Source organism: Microtus pennsylvanicus, chromosome 1 (assembly GCF_037038515.1).
Source record: "Microtus pennsylvanicus isolate mMicPen1 chromosome 1, mMicPen1.hap1, whole genome shotgun sequence".
Taxonomy (NCBI): domain Eukaryota; kingdom Metazoa; phylum Chordata; class Mammalia; order Rodentia; family Cricetidae; genus Microtus; species Microtus pennsylvanicus.
Window position 1 is genome coordinate 172335531 of NC_134579.1, and position 20334 is coordinate 172355864.

Below are 20334 nucleotides of genomic sequence, written 5' to 3' on the forward strand. Positions count from 1 at the left end.
GGAAGAAACAACTGTAGCCCAAGTAAAGGAGCACTTTCTGAGAGGGGAAGGGCACTCTGAATAGAGGGAAGAATAAAATGCAATTGTTTCAACATGGCAAGTGTGAGGAGGAGAGAAAAGTTCAAGAGGATTGAGGAAGTCGTAGACAGAACAAGGGATCAATCAGATCATCCTACAACTTAATACCCATAACATTGGCAGATATTGTGACATTGGATGACTCTTAAGTGTTAGAATACTTTGACCAGAACCCTTTTGAGAAGAAAGTTTGCAAAGAGCATACAGGAGTAATATAAGATAAGCAGTGTATCAGGTGCACTGTAAACTATGATGAATGGACAAGGAAGTGGTCCTACATTGAAAAGAATTGGGGAGATTTTGAAAACAATTAGGTGATAAAAAGGACACACGTTTCTGGTTACTTATATATGAGATGTGGGGAAGAAGAGGTTTTCAAAGTGATTTCTATCTCTTTAGTTTAGAAAGTGGGTTTAATATAATATCACCAGTGAGACCATTACAATGATTGTGGGCAAGAAGTGTTCTGTGAGAGGAAGACTTTCATTGGTTATGGTGAACCTGAAGTTATGTGGTTGCCCATAAAAATTTCTCCACATATATTACCTTAGCCTCTATTTTCAGACATCCAAGTGCTACCTAATTAGGACACATTTATGAGGATAACTGCTGTGATAACTGGACAGTTTAAACACGAGTCACACAAACAAATTCCCATGGCATTATTTCAGAGGAGTCAGCTCAATATTTCTAACATGATCTTCTCAAGCTAACTAGGTGAATGATAAATGCAACCTACTAATGATATGGATTGATATATCTTCCAATACACATATACAGATATTATATAGATGACCATATATTATAAACAAATACATTTAAAATTACAATAAGATGCTACTAAGAAATAATACATAACAATATAAAATATTTTTATGCATTTAAATTTTGCTTTGCATAATTCAATAACTACTATTTTGTATCAGCAACACATTCAGATATATACTCATTGGTAAATATACAAGATCCTCATGATCTTTCACTTCATAACATAAAATTAAAAATACAGTATAAGAATTTTAATATTTGTTTATTCTTTTCTTGATATAGTAAACAATTATTATTGTTACTACTTCTAATTTTAAAGCTATTTCTCTCATACTAATACACAGTAATAAAATATTTTACTTCAAAATAAATTACTATTTGTTGCTAGTTAGGCAGGTTAGAGGCTAATAAAGTGTGTGTTTGAATTATCAAATCTTACCCAACAATGCTAAATAAATACTTTATTAATAACACAAATCATATCTTGCCATCCTACAGAATCTGGAATCTTATTACAAATAATATTAGTAGTGCTAATTTAGAAACAATTTTTAAAAAGCATTTTAAATATTTAAATAAAATAGAAAATATTTTCCTAGTTCTGGATGTAAGTATTTATTTTTCCTTAGGTTTTATCTTCGTGGTTTGAAAAACCAAACTATATTAAACTATACTAATATACAAAGTCATATTACTGTGATTTAAACATTCCATCATGGCCCACTATAAGACATGTTTCAGAAATGCCAATCTTTAAACAATCTGTCATTTTTAAACCCTCAAAAGTGTTATGGCTCAGAGGAGGGAGTATGCCACTCATACAACAGCATGTAAGGGTGCATGTCTCCCTTTGAAATTCCAATTCAAGGAAGATGTGAAAAAAATCTTCAAACACAGCAGAAATTGTGAATTAATAATATATGCAATTAAATCTCTTTCTGTGGCATAAACTGTGCCTATGCTTTAGGAAAACAAGATGTCAGCATTGTGAAGGTCAAAGTTCTTGGCAGCAAATAGATCAACTGCTGAATTGTTTATATTCATGTTAGAAAAATGTCTTGCTGTAAAAATGTTCTTGTAATCTGCAGAATCTGACACCGGAAATAACATTTTCTATTTAATTAAGTGTTGTGGAGGCATTTATAAATAGACACAAATAGATAGCAGTATTCTTGTATTGCATCTACAATGACCTTCGTTCTCCTTTGTAATAGTTCTTCTGCAACTGAAATATTTGGCAGAGAAGGATATTTGTTAATAGATGCATTCCTTAAAATTGTAGCTTGGCTTTGAACTCCATAGGAAAACTGTCAGCTACATTCAGAGGGTCTAATTTGGTCCTATGCTGGTTCCTTCCCTGTCTGACTAGAGTGGTGAACTCCCATAAGCTCAGGTAAACTGTTTCAGCGGGTGTCCCTATCCTGATCTTACCTCTTTGTTCATATTCTCATTCCTCTCACTCTTCAGCTGGACTTTGGAGGCTCAGCACAGTGCTCCACTGCAGGTCTCTGCCTCTATTTCCATTAGTAGCTAGATGAAGGTTCTATGGCAACATATAAGATATTCACCAATCTATACCAGCTAAGACCCTAAGCAACAGAGGAGATGGTGCTTGGTCTTGCCCTGTAGTCAGACTGATGAATATCTTAAGTGTCACCACAGAATCTTAATCCAGCAACTGATGGAAACTCACATCAGAGTACTGGACTAAGTCCAGTCGAACAGTGGGAGGAATGAGGATTCGAGCAAAGAGGCCAAGACCATGATGGGTAGACCACTGAAACAAGCCTACCTGAGCTAATGGGAGCTCACCAATACCAGCCAGACTAGGTATATGACTAAACTATGCCCTCTGAATGTGATTGACAGTTGCCTGGCTGAGGCAAACTGATGGAGAACACTGGCAGTGGCACCAGGATTTATCCCTACTGCTTGTACTAGCATTTTGGAAACCTGTTCTCTTAGGAAGAATACCTTAATCAGCCTAGATATAGTAGGGAGGGCCCTGGACCTTCCCCAACAATGTGCCTTACCCTCTCTGAGGAGTGGATGGAGGGTGTGTTGGGGGTGGGGTAAGTGGAGAAAATGGGAGGAGGGGAGAGAGTGGGAACTTGGATTTGTATGTATAATGAAAAAAAAAGATAGTTTAACTGTTTTCTTTTTTGAAGGAAAAATAAAGACAATCTCTTTTTTATTATTTATTTATTAAAGATTTCTGTCTCTTCCCCGCCACCGCCTCCCATATCCCTCCCCCTCCCCCAATCAACTCCCCCTCTCTCATCAGCCCAAATAGCAGACCAGGTTCCCTGCCCTGTGGGATGTCCAAGGACCACCCACCTCCTTCCAGGTCTAGTAAGGTGAACATCCAAACAGCCTAGGCTCCCACAAAGCCAATACGTGCAATAGGATCAAAACCTAGTGCCATTGTTCTTGACTTCTCAGCAGTCCTCATTGTCCACTATGTTCAGTGAGTCTGGTTTTATCCCATGCTTTTTCAGACCCAGTCCAGCTGGCCTTGGTGAGTTCCTGAAAGAACATCCACATTGTCTCAGTGTGTGGGTGCACCCCTCATGGCCCTGAGTTCCTTGCTCGTGCTCTCTCTCCTTTTGCTCCTGATTTGGACCCAAGAGATGCCCTATCATACAACAAAAGTATATGCTCAACTATGTTCATAGCAGCATTGTTTGTAATAGCCAGAACCTGGAAACAACCTAGATGCCCTTCAGTGGAAGAATGGATGAAGAACGTATGGAATATATACATATTAGAGTACTACTCAGCAGTAAAAAACAATGACTTCTTGAATTTTGCATGCAAATGGACGAAAATAGAAAACACTATCCTGAGTGAGGTAAGCCAGACTCAAAAAGAGAAACATGGGATGTACTCAATCATAATTGGTTTCTAGCCATAAATAAAGGACATTGAGCCTATAATTTGTGATCCTATAGAAGGTAAATAAGGTGAACCCAAAGAAAAACATATAGACATGTTTATCTCCTGGATATCGATCTTCATCAGGTGATGAAAGGAGACAGAGACAGAGTCCCACATTGGAGCACCAGACTACAACCCTAAAGACAATCTCTTAACAAAAATCTCTTAACAAATAAAACAAAAAAAGAGATATTCATCAGTCTGACTGCAGGGCAAGGCCAGTTAGGACACCCTCTCTTCTATTGCTTAGGGTCTTAGCTGGGGTCATCCTTGTGGGTCCCTGGTAATTTCTCTAATGTCAGGTTTCTTTATATCCCCATAATGGCTCCCTCAATCAAAATATCTCTTTTCTTCCTCCATCTCAACTATCCTGTTCCCTCAAGTTCTCCTCCCCCTCCCCTTCACCCTTCATCTTCCTGTTCTGCCCTCTCTTCTCCCCCTGTCCCTATGCTCCCAATTTTCTTAGGCAAAATTGTCTATTTCCTCTTTCCAGGTGGATCTATATATGTTTTTCTTAGGGTTTATTTTTCACCTTGTTACTTAGCATCTCTAGGGTCATGGACTATAGGCTCATTCTCCTTTGATTTACAACTAGTATCCAGAATACTCAGATATTAATCCACATACCTATGCATACATGATTTTTGACAAAGAAGCTAAAATTATGCAGTGGAAAAAAGAAAGCATCTTCAATAAATGTTGCTGGCATAATTGGATGTCAATATATAGATGAATGCAAATAGATCCATATCTATCCCCATGCATAAAACTCAAGTCCAAATGGATTAAATATTTCAATATAAATCCAAACATACTGAACCTGATAGAAGAGAAAGTAGGAATTAGCCTTCAAAACATGGGCACAAGAAACCACTTCCTAAATATAACACTAGTAGCACAGACACTGAGATCAACAATAAATAAATGGGACCCCCTGAAACTGAGAAGCTTCTATAAAGCAAAGGACACAGTCATTAAGAAAAAAATGCAGCCTACTGAATGGGAAAAGATCTTCACCAATCCCACAACAGATAGAGAACAGATCTCCAAAATACATAAAGAACTCAAGAAATTAGACATCAAAATTTCAAATATTCAATCTCAAAAATGGGATACAGAACTAAACAGAATTTTCAACAGAAAAACTCAAAAACTTAAGGAAATGTTCAACATCCTTAACCATCAGGGAAATGCAAATCAAAACAATTCTGAGGTACCATCTTACTCCAGTGAGAATGACTAAGCTCAAAAACACCAAGGACACTTTATGCTGGAGAGGATGTTGAATATGGAGAACACTCCCATTGCTGCTGGGCATGCAAACTTGTGCAACCACTTTGGAAATCAGTATGGCAGTTTCTCAGAAAATTAGGAATCAACCTACCTCAGGACTTTACAATAACATTTTTGGGCACATACCCCAAATATGCTCAATCATACTACAAGGACATTTGTTCAACCATGTTCACAGCAGCATTATCTGCAATAGCTGGAACCGGGAAACAACCTAAATGCCCCTCAGCTGAAGAATGGATAAAGAATATGTGGTACATTTACACAATGAAATACTACTTAATGATAAAAAAAACAATGACATCTTGAAATTTGCATGCAAATGGATGGAACTAGAAAGCACCAGCCTGAGTGGAAAGTCCAGGTATGGAAATGATACCATGGCCCCTTCCTAATATTATAGGAAATTCCCTTGCTCCAAATAGTCCACAATGGTGTGTAAACACAAGCATTAAATTACATCAGTTTCCCTTTCTTCAGTCAAACACTCCAGGTTTGTTAAACTGCTCACAGCAGCTGCTGAGCTTCCCTGGGAGTTTCGTGGGTGAGTATTGAATAATCTTTGTCTTACCTCTTTGACTTTGCTGTTTCTGTTCTGTTAAAAAAAGAAAGCATCTTCAGTTTCTTTGTGTTTTAGTTTTCCTGGAAAGATGTTTCCATTAAAGATACCTCTTGTATGCAAAATTCATGAAGTCCTTGTTTTTTATCGCTGAGTAGTACTCTAATATGTATAATCCTACTGCACGCACTGGCTTTGTGGGAGCCTAGGCAGGTTGGATGCTCAACTTACTAGACCTGGATGGAGGTGGGCGTTCCTTGGACTTCCCACAGGACAGGGAACCCTGATTGCTTTTCGGGCTGGGGGGAGACTTAATTGGGGGAGGGGGAGGGAAATGGGAGGCGGTGGTGGGGAAGAGACAGAAATCTTTAATAAATAAATAAATAAATAAATAAATAAATAAATAAATAAATAAAAAACACCCAGGACTTCAGAAACAGAGAAAAAAAAAAAGATACCTCTTGCTTAGCAATCCAAGTCCAGTTGCCTCTTGTTGCTGCAGAATTTGAGAACGATGCAGAGGAGTCTTTAGCAAAGAAAATGAGCCAAATTGTGAGGCTGTGTACCAGAATTCATGTTAGCAGATCAGGAGCAGGAGGAGCTACCTCAGACCACTAAGAACCTTCCAAGAATCTCCCTGCTATCTCCTTTAGTTCTTAAATTGCAGAGGAAAGCACAGATAATCACAGAACATACTGACAATATTACCTTGAGTTCCATGACCAATAATAACTGATAATGAATCTTAAAATGGATATGATTGGCATTGGTTTTAGGGTAGTGTCTCCAAATTCTCCTGAGTATTTAATTCCAGCATTGCTAATGGTAGGATTTTGATGGAAGGACATGAGAGAAGAGGTTCTAGACTCCCACTGTGTCTCAGAGATGTTGAAGTTTTATAATCTTTCCAATTGTTTTTATTGACACATCTATTTTGTATATTACAGAAGAAACTGATTTAGAGTGTGAAGTGACTTCCATGAAGAGAGCTTCCCGTAAGGTTCATACATTGCTCCCATCTGTAGACATAACTGTATGAATGCTAGTCTATAGCAGCCACTATCTATTCCCTAGAGTCAGGCAGTCTAAATATCCGTCTGGCTTAGTTTTAGCATCTATAATGCAAGGATACCAGAGTATCTATTACAAGAATAAGTGATAAGAACTGAGAATTTTGTTCTAACCAACTCATGTGCTCATACTGTGGAATCTTATGGTTCCTCACTACTTTATTGCTTTGAGTCTTATTGTAATTTATTTGTGGCCATCTTACATGACTTTTTAAATATTTAACCTAAAATAATATTGCATTAAAATTATTAATATATAAAAATATGGTCACTAATGCATTTCTTAATGATGAGTAAGTGAAATGGATCATTCAATAATTTCTTTATTATACAAATTCTAGGCTACAAACCCCTGTAGAATGGTATTATACTCAGTATGCAATGGTTATTTGATGTTATTAGTCCATCAAACATACCTAAGTATATAAAAAGGTATAGAAAACAATGGCATAAGAGTTTTAAAAATTGACATTTTTAAAAAGACCCTGCCTATGGATTAAATCTTATTCTTGCCTCAGTTTCAGGTCTATGAGCTTCCAACTTCCTACCTTTCCCTTCTTAACTGTTCTTTTATTTACCAACTCTGTGTTGAGTAGACAAAAAGGTAGCATTTGGGTGGATGGGAAGGCCTCTCTGACCATCCCTCCAGCTTCCAAACTTTCCACCCTTCAGTTCTGCTTGATGTTTATTCATAGCAACTGAGATGTTTTTATTTGCACAGGATATCTTATTTTTATTTTTTGTCATTTTCTTTCATTCAATCTAAGCTTTTCTGTTAGCTTTGCTGACTTTCAACTTTACAGTCTCAAATAATGTTTTAGTTCTTTTTCTATGGCTATGACAAGCAATGTGACAAAAGAGACTTATAAAATAAAAGCGTTGAATTTGGGACTTTTGGTTCTAGAAGACAATAGAGTCCATGAACATCACGAAAGGAAGCACAGCAGTGTGAAGACAGGCATGGCACTGGAACAGTAGCTGAGGGCTACATCATGGCCCACAAACAGGAGGCAGGGAGAGGGGTAACTGGAATGGCAAGGGCTTTGAAACCTCCAAATCTACTCAGGGACACACCTCCTCCAGCAAAGTCACCCCTCCTGATCCTTCCCAACCAGTTTTACCAAGTAGGAACCAATATTCAAATAAGTGAGCCTGTGGGGACCATTCTCATTCAAATCCACCACAAATAATGTGAGGCATTTATTACAACTACTAAACATATTTTTTTAAAAAAATCATAGTTATTTTGGAATAAATGTTATCAAGAAAGGAAACTGAGATTGTATAGATATTTATCATAGAGATAGATGATACAACAATATAAAGTGTCCTCCCAAACATTAAATATTTATACAGAGTATTCTTTTCTTTTTCTCCTTTAGAATAAAGCATGCAGACCCTTTTCCAAAATTTTCTCCTGTATGTGTTATTTTGACTTAAGTATATGGACTTTGCAGGAAGGAATTTACATTCTCTTTAGTTTCTCCAAAGATATTTATCAAAGGTCCCCCAAAACCTGCTTCCTGTTGTAACACCCGATTTTGTGTTACACCCTCAACACTGGAACAGAATAACTTGTACCCATAACCAATTTACCCTCGCCATTTAATCTTTTACCTGTTGTCCAGCCTTTTTGAGGGCGACTTCTCAGGCATCCCTACTTTTTGATCTCACAGATGGGTCTAGTTGCCGATGATTGTAACACCCGATTTTGTGTTACACCCTCGGTACAGTTCACGCGCCACTGTACTGCACGCTAGTCGAGCAAGGGCCTGGAGATTGAAAGAACACACACAGAGACCAGGGTCATTCGAAAGGAGACCAGCCGAATGCAAGTTTATTCAGAATTGAGGGAGTCCTTATCTACCTAACTGCTGCACAAGGATCTCTGCCCAGGCAGGTGAGAAATTACCATATTAACAATGGAGACAATGTCCTGCAACTAATCACCAGGAGGGGCAGGGAGAGCACAGAAACACAGGATGCTTAGTCAGCTGACCATAAACTGTCCCCACAAATGCACCCCAAAAACAAGGGCAGACCAGGGCCCTACATCCTGTCATGGAGAAAGTTAAGATAAAGTGTGTGAGAAGATGTATGTAAATTACTGAAGACTCAGAATCCAGCCATCAGAATATTTCCTGGTCATAAAATTAATAAGAAACTTTGTCGCCTCAGAACATACCTTTGTTCTTAGTACCTGATTTGACAGGATTTCTGGTGGGAAAATAATCTTGACAAGGATCATAGGGGGAATCACTTGGGAAATTTTCAAGACAAAATCTTATGAAATTCTCATGACTGAGTTCATTGTTTTCATGGGAAATAAAGAATGATTCAGATGTTAATAAATATCTAAAAGAAAAATCTTACCTGTGAGAATTCAGAAAATAAGAAACATTATAAATGTGAAGTTTTCTAATTTTTGAAAACTGGTTTTATGGCCTCAAGAAGCACACACACACACACACACACACACACACACACACACACACACACACCTTAGCCAATCACCCTGATAAAGATTTTTTGCATGAATATATTTATAAGCATTCTCTAGAGCATTTGTCATAACTATGTTCTTTTGGTCCTTTTTTTTTTTTTTTGTAAATTGGACTTAGTCTGGTCCTTGGAGAACTGACTGTGTAGTTGTTTGCATTGCTTCAGCCCCTGTAGAGTTGCTTGTACAGAATTGCATTTGGATATATGCCTTCAGCCTTTTCTGAGGGATGGTACACAGAGCAGCTACAGGAAGCGCACTATCATATGCAACTGTAAAAATCATGTCAAGCATCTGCCCAATGCATTCTTCTGAGAACTCCCAGGAGAGATTTCTTTCAATGTCCTACAACAGGAAAAAAATAAACTAGGTTTCTTTGGGGCAAATGATTTGTATTTGTCTTATCGTTGCTATGAACTGGATGGTGAGTGGATTTCTTCTCTGCTTTGTTCCTATGGAGCTCTACTGGCCAGGAATTAAGCAATAGCAGACAATAGAATGTGATCTGTATTTTACAAGCAAGAAGGATTGTAATTTCGAGAATTCAAGTTTAACACATTGCCGGAAATCTGTCTGTGTGTTCTGCAGGCTGCAACTACAGATCTCTATCTGAAGAAACAAGAGTATCCTCAAAGTCAGTGGACAAGTTATGTCCACACAACATCAATCTTGTTTCCATAAACTATAGCTTCTGCTATGAGACAGCCTTCCAAAATCATGTGCCCACTTCCCCATTGCAGAGTAATCTGACAATATAGGAAAAGAACCACGAGAAATACTTTTTCAAGTCCCCCTGCGGAATACATAGAAGAACTTACAAAAGTTGTTGTTAAAAGAAAATTGATCAAGGAAGTTAATGACAATCGAACACCTAATTTGTTTTGTTCACTTCTTACACAAAACAAAATCACAAGATCAAATTATAAACAGCTTGTATTTGAACTGTATATAGTTGCTGCTACAGTTTTATAGCTGAATTCTACTTTCTTTGAAATTTGACCTGTGTGTTCCAGTGTTCTATTACTGTGACAAAATGAATCAACCAACACCACGTAAGAAAAGAGGACATTTTGATTCATGGTTACCTTTCTTTTGCTTAAGTGGCAAAGTAGTCCATTATGAAAAAGACGTGATAGAGACTGTCTGCCCAGAGCCCCTTGTTAGGTCAGACCCCCCCACAGGGCCACTTTCCTTGCGTGATGTCTTGCAACACCTCTCATCAGAGGCCTCCAAATGCAGAGTCTCCCCGCAAGAGGAGGAAGAAGAGATACCTGCGTCATGACAAGCCCCCTACACCTACTTGGCCACGATCGCTCTGGTAATTCAGGCAGCACCTTTCCGCAAGCTGAAGCTGGCCCAGATCATCCGTCAGGTCCAGGCAATGTTCCCCTTCTTCAGGGACGACTACGAAGGCTGGAAGGACTCCATCCGCCACAACCTTTCCTCTAATTGGTGCTTCCAGAAGGTGCCCAAGGACCCTGCAAAGCCCCAGGCCAAGGCCACTTCTGGGCGGTGGATGTGAGCCTGATCCCAGCAGAGGCACTGCGCCTTCAGAACACTGCCCTGTGCTGGCGATGGCAGACCCGGGGCACACGCAGAGCTTTCGTCAAGGACCTGGGCCCCTACGTGCTCCACGGCAGGTCTTACTGGCCGCCCAGTGCCCAACCACCATCCAAGGATGGTTTCAGCATCCAGTCCCTGCCAGCGGACCGCCAGGAAAGGATCAGCCTGGCCCCAGCAGCCTGCGCTAGCTGGACAGAGTAGTTCAGCTCAGGCAGGTACCAGTTCCAAGAGGGAAAAAGAGATGTGTACTTCACCCGATAACTCCACTGAGAAGCCTCTGTGGCCCCTCTGCTCCCTTCCTGGGCCCACAAGAATAGACGGGGAGACTTCCCAAGGGCCTTCTCTTTCCCCAGAGCAAGGCAGCTGGCCAGTCCACTTACTTCAGGTTTCCCAAGATCCCATAGGAATGTCCAGCAGGGGGTGCAGAGCTTTCCTGTGAAAACAGCTACCCACTTCTTACTTGCCCATCTACACACCCAATGTAGTAGTGCCCTTGGCCACACTACCTCCCACTTCTTGTCCCTAGTGCCCGTCTTCAAACAGTCCAGCCTACTGAAGTGTAGGTGCTGAATCCCAAGGATCCCCGGACCTGCTCTGTGCTCTAGATTTCCTCTTCCAGGAAGTACCACCCAACAAGAGCATCTATGATGTGTGGGCCAACCACCCTTGGCACCTGGCTGCTCCTGCCACCGGCTGGCTGCTTTCCTGGTACAGCCTGTAATAGTTCAAGGCAGTCAGGGGCTGCTTCTCCCTTCTACCTATGGGTACCATTTTGATGGAGACCAGAGCTAGGAGCATGTCCACAGCAATAGCTTTAAAACACCAGTCACGGCGTTGCTGAAAACACACAACTTTAATTGGGCTACTCCAGAAAGGTTTTTGCCTCTGCTAGACACGACAGGTCGAGCCAGTCACTCTCCCACACACAGGGACGGGATCTGAAGAAGCAGCGCTCAGCCTAGAGTGGGGCATCTTCCCTTTATCCCACTCTGTCACGCCATCCATCTAGCCATTCCTCTGTCACCGTGCCTTCTTGGCTCCAGGCTTGGGGAGGGCGAGCCAAAAGTGGGTCCATTCTGAAGTCTTCCCCCCACCCTTGGGTAGGAGGTAGCACCTTTTGGGGAGAGGGTTAGGAAATGAAATCTGGACCCTACATGATTTGGTGTGGTGGAAGTAGGGGAGAGATTAACAGTAAAGGAATTTACAAGGCTTTTCAAAAAAAGACAAGTGATAAAGAAAATCCGCTCATTTTTATGGTATTTGGGGTGAGGGCAGGAGAAGAAATAGTGAGATGGAGTTGGGGGAGGACATCTTTTAGTATAGACCCTCAGTGACCAAATTTCTTTTTATTTCCCACTTCCTAAAGGTTCCATCGCCTCCTACTGGCACCACTGGCGGTATTATAAGCTTTCCACTGTTACTCCATCTTAATTTCCTCATATTTTTTTAACTGTTTATAATTGCTTCCACAATATATCCAAATTTATTCATTTATTTGGAGAGAGTGCTGGGGCTGTGCATGTGTACTAATACCTTTGACTCATCTCCGTTCTTTGGAAAGTTAAATACCAGAGAAGCATTTCATGTTGTCCACAGAGAATGAACTTCAGAGTCTCCAGCTGATAGCCACAAGCATGCGCTCAAGTCTCTTATAGAAAATAGCATGGTATTGACAAATTATCTACATATTTTCTGCTATAGATTTTAAATCATCTTTAGATTGCTTCTAACAATTTGTACAATTTGAATGCTATACAAATCATTTTTAATTTTGTATTGTTTGGGGGAGTAATGACAAAGTCTATGCATTCAATGATTATTTCTTTTCTTTTGCCTTTGCAGTGTTGAGAATTAAATCTACTGTCCCATGCACACTAGGCAACCACTCTAGCAGTGAGCTATATTCCTTGCCAGCAGACATACATCTAAAAAGGTTTTGATCTGTAGTTTGTTGAAACTTCAGATTCAGAGCCCGTGGGTATTGAAAGCCAACTACATGAATAGATATTTACTTGTGAAAAGTAACTGAGTAAAAGAGTTTATGAGAAATGCACGTCTATAACAACCTAGCGCATACATTAAACGTGACAAGAGAGCTAACATAGGCAGGAAGAAGAACTAATGGTTGTCATTGCTCTTCATCTAACACAGCAATTACCAATCTGTAGTCTTCGACCACTTTGGGGTCGCATATCAGGTATCCTGCATATCAAATATTTACATTATGATTTGTAACAGTAACAAAATTACAGTTATAGAGTCTCAATGATATTATTATATGGTTGGGGAATCACCACACCTAAGGAACTATTTTAAAGTGTCATAGTATTAAGAAGGTGAGAACCCCTGATCTAACAGAATTTTCTTTTCATTGTTTAAGTTGGTTAGTGTGTGTGTAGTTATTAATTGTTATAAATGGTTTATATATATATATATATATATATATATATATATATATATATATATATATGAGCTAGAACTGGCTGTTCTTAAGAGAATGTGGGTTCAATTTCCTTCACCCACATAACAGCTTATATTTGTGATTACAGTTCCTAGAGATATGACTCTCTCTCCCTGGTCTCCAGAGTAACTAGATATATACATGGTGTACAGACCTACAAGAGGAAAAAACATCAAATATATACATAAAATCAAATATATTCACATGTCTAGTTTAATAACTGCATCTGTCCTAGAAACAAATATGATATGCATCTTAGGAATATTCACTTAAAGGATTGGTTTTCTCTTTAATTTTTTTAAGAGGGGGTCAATGTAGAAATAGAATAAAGAAAACCATATATCCCTACTATGTGAAGAAGTTGTGTTTTTTTGTGCTGTTTTGGCATCCTAACTAAAGCTACAGGCTTGGTTTAGTGTTGTTTGTGCTTTTAGGAACTGATGTGGTACATAAAGGACTCAGGTTCTTAATAAGCAGATTCATCCTCTTAGATTTGTCTCCTTCATTGTCTTTTTCTGTGCTCTATTTTATACTTAGCTGTCTAGAAGAGGCATGAGAGTGTCTCTACCTTTTCAATAGAATAGGTGTAATAGTCTGAGTTCAATAGTTAATATGTCTTCATGCTTGAGAACTTCCTTCCTTCCCCCCACTACATCTTTTTAGTTTAAGGCAATATATCAACTTCTGAGGTTTCCAGAGGCTTTGACCTCTGAATGAGTAGACATTATTACATGTATTTTTTTCTCTTTAATAAGATTACAGAGTAATGAAATTTAGAGACTAAAAGAGACTGTGAAAGGTCACCTGGTCTACCACTTTCCCGAAGAGACCACTTCCATTTAGGCCCATCACTAAAGCACGGCAGGCAAAGGGCAGCCTTTGCTAGTTCACTGACTTTCAGCGCAGGATGCTGCAGTCTCTGGTGGCAAGACTTTGCCATGCTTTATAATTCTCAATGTCAAGAAATTCTTCTTTCTACTTAGCTTAAATTTCTCACGCAAAAATTTAAGCTGACGGACTCAATCCCTGATGAGATCTAAAATTAAAACTAGACTTCTAAAAAGAGTTGGAAAAATTAGGTCTTGCTATTGCTCTGTTTTAATTTCTTAAGACAAATTTGACAAAATGGTCTGAGTGAATGTGTGTGAGAGTGGAAATGAAAGAGGGTGGGTAGCAGGGAGAGTGGGAGGGGAGGAGGGAGAGGGGGAGGATAGCAGGGAGAGAGGGAGAGAGGGAGAGAGAGAAAGAGAGGAACAAAGGAAGGGTAGAGAAAGAGAATTAAGTCATATTGAATTATTTCTTTCAGATATTCATTAGTATGAAATTTACATACCTTTCTAGCTAGCTAGTGGCTACACTGAACTGTTTCTAATCACCACCATTTCTTCTGTGATGGGTGGTTTATATTTAAAAACTAGCCAACTGTTTGGGATTATGTATGCAGTTCATAGCTATAAGAGGGAAAGAAGAAGGGGAAAGATAGCAAAGAGACAGTATAGACACTGGATAAAAGAAAGTCCGACCATTACTGTGGATATGTATGATGTCACCTTGTACAAGGCAACCTCCACAAGAAAATACAGATGGAGAAAACCACATCTCTGTCCTCACAGTGTTCTGGGATCAAAAGAGAAATTGGATAAGCAAATTATTTGAACATTACAAAGCATATACAACAATATGGTGATCTTTACTTTTCCTCATCTTTGTTCGTTTTTCTTTTTTAAATAAATGGAGGAAAAATAAACAGGAAAATATGTGTTTGGATTATGACTTTGGCACTGCATATGTGAATTTAGATAATATTTTCTCTTAAACATCCTTGAGCCACAGCTTTCTTCTAACAATGAGACTGTGTAATTAATGTTAAGAGATAGTGTTAATGATTACAGATAATACATGCAAAATTTCAAATGTGTTAATTCTCAAAGACATGGTATTCTGTTGTCATCCACGTTCTTATTGCGTTCTCTTATCTCACTTTAGGTGTTTATGATGTCATGGGAACTCTGGCTACAGTCAGTTGTGTCATAGCTCATGGTAAAGTCCCATTTTATTTAACCAATACACTAGCTTCTAATATTATTCCCAGTGATTCCTTAATGCAAGTTCTCAATCAAAGACATTTCTGAAGGCTGCAGTAACGAAACACTTGGGTAAAGCAAAAAGATATCCAAAGCCAGATGAGATTTCTTATATTCTAGTTGGTTTTTTGCTTCATCTTCCACATTCCTCCCACATCTTTTACACTGAACTATTGGCAGTTAATCTAAAAGTGCAATCCATGCCTTTGTGCACACTTTGTTGTTTTTCTCACAAAATGTTTTGCAAGTTTTTGTCTTCCTTATTAGAGTATGAAGTGTGGTTTATCCCTAAAACTTTTATATCAAGGGAACTCTACATCAGCTCCAGGAGGTCAAAATTTTGATGCATGGATTTTTTTGAGGTGCTTTGAGACTCTCTGTTAGTTCCCACTGCTTCAATGCAGCCTAAACACTAATCTGCTTCTCAGACTCACAGCACTGCTTTTTGTATTTTGAGCAGGCAACTGTGGCTGTTCTGTATAGCAGGGAATCAGTGAGCTTAAGGGGATTCTCAGGAGGTAAATTCCTCTGTGCAACACTTTCAACAAGTATCTAGTATTTAAGAAATACTTGGAAACATATGATGGAACTATATCTCCTAATATTAAGATGTTAATTTCTGTCAGCATACAAATTCATAAAGTATAGCATAAATTCTACTACTTCAGATCACCAAACACCATGCTTTAAAATTAAAAGCTTCCATTCTTTTCCTGATAGAGAGTGTAGGCAGTGAAGACAAGCTAAACGTAACTTAATAGGTAAGGGAATTGGCCCAAAAGGGAGAGAATACAATAAGGAGGGTAAATGAGATTTTGCTTCCATTTCTAGTTTATTCAAATAGTACTATTTGGCAATGCGCTTCAGGATGGAATATGTGTCCCTTTGGTGAACATACTAAAAATTGTCTACTTCTAAGTAGGCCTAGGTTATACTAATGGTCATCCCCAACCGTTTGCTACTTTGTGAAGGAATGACAATCTCTTATCTGTCCAGAGTCAGTCTGTGGCACATTGAACATCACATAAAACGTCTTTCAAATTTTTGATACAGATGTCAAGAAAGTGAATGTTTTTTAACTGCTTCGTATTCTAATTTTCAAGTCAACTTGATTCCAGAGCCCTGCTTTCAATACAATCATAGGACAAAGCAGATAAATTTTTGCCTGATATGATATTTGTCAGGTTATACTACAGCTCACTAAACTGAAAATCATTACAGGCCAACTTCCTCCAATCTCTCTCAATTGTTCATGTGAACAAGTGTTTACATGCATAAATGAAAAACAAGAATTGAAGTAATGCTTGAGTCTCTCACTTTTGTCACCAAGTAATATCGTTCACCCACTGCTGTACACACTGACAGAGGAACGAAAGTTCTGCCCACCGCATTAGTCTTAGATTTCTGAAGCAGTGAAAGGAGACAGGAGACAGAAAATAGACCGGAATCCATCCTCAGCACATCGACTACTTCTTTCAAACAGGAAAGAACTGACACCCTCCTTCAGGAAAGCGAGACCTACCAGGTGTGAAGACTTTGGAGGTGGGTGAAATGCAACTGAATGAGGAATTTACTGTTAGCTTTCCTTCTTGGAGGGGTTTGTTCAGACAAGGACATTTTATCTTTAGCAACTGCTTTACCCTGACTCTCAGAATGTGAGTGATAGTGGGTGACTGAGCTGGGCAAGAGCAGTGAGGGGGAAGGAGTTGGAGTTTCAACACAGGGTGTAGATTTCAGGCATCTTTAGCAGAGTGGAAAGTCCCCTGGTCAGGTTCTGCCAGAGTTTGTTCAATGTTTATTCTGATAACTAAGAAATTTATTCTCAATACAAGTTCTTTGTTTATTATCCTTAGCTGTATTCATATTGTTTGTATTAACAGTAAATCACTAAAAACTTATATTACTAAGAAGTTCTCTTTTATTTATATTTAGAGTTTTTGGGTTTACAAAATTATTATCCCAGATGTAAAACCATAAAATGTCAATGCATGTATTACATCTATATAAAGATAACTTGTATAGCAACACACAAATTTATTTTTAGAGAAGAATATTTTCTCTTATTTTGTTCTTTTCTATTAAATTATGCTCAGAACTTCATTTTTAAAAACCTCCAACTCTTTCACACCCATTTTTCTGTGTCCAGAACTTCATGACTACATGATAATTCCTATGACTAACTATCAGTTTAAGGCACTGATTGTGTAAAGGAGGGAGCAGTTGAAAATTCTTGCTAGATTTGGCCCAATGCCTGAACTGATATGCTATATTTAAAAAAGGCAAAACAGTTGACAAATATTTACTGTGATGACTGGGAAGGAGTTCTGAACTTCAGTGACATGCTAATGAAAAAACCAACAAAGCAGGTACTCACAAGGAAAGAGTTTTGAAACAGGCTTAGTGCCATGTGTACTGAGATCTTTAAGACTGGGATTATTTGGCGGCAGCTGCCCTTTAAGTAATGTTGGCCCCAACATCACTGACTGTGTTTCCATACCTAAATATTTAATGAGCTGGCCAAATTAATCTTGTTTTCATTTTTTTTGTTTTACAAATGCTGTAATGTGATTTTTCAATCTCATATTTGCCTTTTTGTTGCCTAGTTTTATGTCAATTTTATATAAGCTATATTCTTTTTTGAAAGAAAGAACCAAAATTGAGAAAATATTCTCCATCAAATTGCCTCTGTGCGAGTCTGTGGTGACTTTTTGTTGTTATTGTTGCTATTCATGATGTAGAAGGCTAAGTTCACTGTAGACCTTGTTGCCTCTGGGCTGGTGGTCCTGGGTGTATAACAAACTGGCTGAGCAAGCCATGAGGAGCAAGACAAAAAGTGCACCCCTACCTGGTTTCTGCATCAGTTTCTACTCCAGGTTCCTTGAATCCGACTTTCTCAGATGATGGACTACAAGGTGCAAAGCGAAATAAACACTTTCCTCTTCAAATTTCTTCTTGTCATGGTGTTTGATTGTGGCAATAGATGCCCTAGCAAGAAAGCCTTTTATATAGAAGTGCTCTCCCCATCACCTGTTCTACTATTTGGAAAATTAAGAATATTCTTCTTTGAATTTTAAACTCTTACATATTGTTGCCATTCCTTGTATTGTATACACATGCCCTGAAGGAGAAGGATAGTTTGAACTTAAATCAGGTTCTGCTTAGCTTGCCAGAAATAGATGCTGTATCACCACCATATAGAATAGCCTGAGAGTCATGAGTCATTCTCTCTCTCTCTCTTTCTGTCTCTGTCTGTCTGTCTGTCTGTCTGTCTGTCTGTCTGTCTCTCTCTCTCTCTCTCTCTCTCTCTCTCTCTCTTTTCCCCTCTCTTCTCTCTCTCTTCTTTCTCTTCAGTTTATTAAATATATCATAAATGCATGGTCTATTTCGTTAGAAATGCTGGAGGATCTTATTCTCATGTGATGGTTTCTGTTTCTTTTCATTTTGCCACACCCATATTGATCTAATTGATCTAATTCAATGTTTTGCATTATAAGCTTAGAACTAAATTCTATTTCTTATATTTCCAGACAACCCCTAAAGTATTTCAAAGGATTTGCATTCCTCCTTTATTCTGTATTTATTTAATCATCTACATGTCCTTGGCTCTCTTTCTGGTACTAATCAACTTCACTGTGGGACTATATTAGAAGATGGTGTTCAAAGAAGACTGGGATTGTGGGGTATTAAAATGCATGTTTAATCAATTTACACTTTTATTTCTGTAACACTTTTTCTGGTATTAGGAAAGCTACACTTTTCTAAAATAAGGAGAAACACATACTTTCTATATATTTGCATACTTTGGCTGCTTGCCAGTTTCCATGCCATATATGCTTAAGGCTACAAAGAATACATGTCCTCTCTCCTTATCCTCAAAAAAAGAACCAACGCCCGATGCCGCAATAATTTTAACATGCTGGAGATCATTAGTATAGGCTTAAAACCTAATTAAAATCTATTTTCAAACAGAGTATGGATTTTTCAATGAAATTAAGAGGAAATGCAATAATAAAAAAAACCAAGAGGCAATAAAAGTCTAATAAAGCCTCATCTCTCATTCTCTATAAGGACCTTTCCCCATTTAAAGCAGTCTAAAAAAAAAATGACAGGCCCAACTGAAATCTGGATTTAGTTTTCAGAACATCCATCCACCTACCTTATTTTCATTTTATTCATTTTAATAATACAACTTGAGATGTTTTTCTGGATAGGATACAGACATTTGGCTTCCATGAGTTGCATCTAAAGACATCCTCAGAGTAAGCACTGTCAGCATATAGGTTTCTCTGTTGTTTTCTCAAAGTAGGCTAGTGATACACTGGTAAACTCTAACAATTATTTGGCCATCACATTTGCAAGACTCATTCACAAGGCATTAATGTTGCTTCTGGGAAGTGATCTGAGGGGACAATCCAGGAACACATTTTCATTCTGTAACTTTTGCTTCAGTAACTCCTCACTCAAATCCCTTGCTGGTGAGAAGGGCAGCTTAGTCAGTCAGCTGAATAGTCCTCCTGTTTCTTCCTAATTGAGAGCTGTAACTCAGCATGCACTGTTTTTACTATGAAGGCTTTTTTTTGCCTAGGGTAATATGACTTAATTTTCACTAATAAAAGAATGAAATATAGGTTAATTTTCACTAATAAGGCAATGGAAACAACGTTGGATGGAAGTTGAAGCTACAATTATTTTGTGGAGGTATTCGGTCAGGTAAAGTGCTGGGATTTATAGTAAGAATCATAGAAAGTGAATCAAAACAGCAAGATGCTGTCACCAAAGCAGACACATGGCTCTGTGGAGTATTACTGACCACCCACAGGGAAGTCCACATTCCATCAGTCACCTGAGTTTTGACAGACATCAATAATACATATTGGAGAACAGACAGTGCCAAAAATAGTGTTGGTCAGATTTGACAGTTACACATAGAAGAATGAAAATAGATCCTTGTCTCTCACTGAGCACATGATGCAATACCAATAGATAAAGAATATTAGTATTAGACATGAAACCCTAAATCT

At 38.5% G+C, this 20334-nt stretch overlaps 1 pseudogene; it reads left to right on the plus strand.

Annotated features, from left to right (window-relative positions):
* Positions 1 to 10404: 10404 nt before the first annotated feature.
* LOC142860608 (forkhead box protein H1 pseudogene) lies at positions 10405 to 11489 on the plus strand (annotated as a pseudogene).
* Positions 11490 to 20334: the final 8845 nt, after the last annotated feature.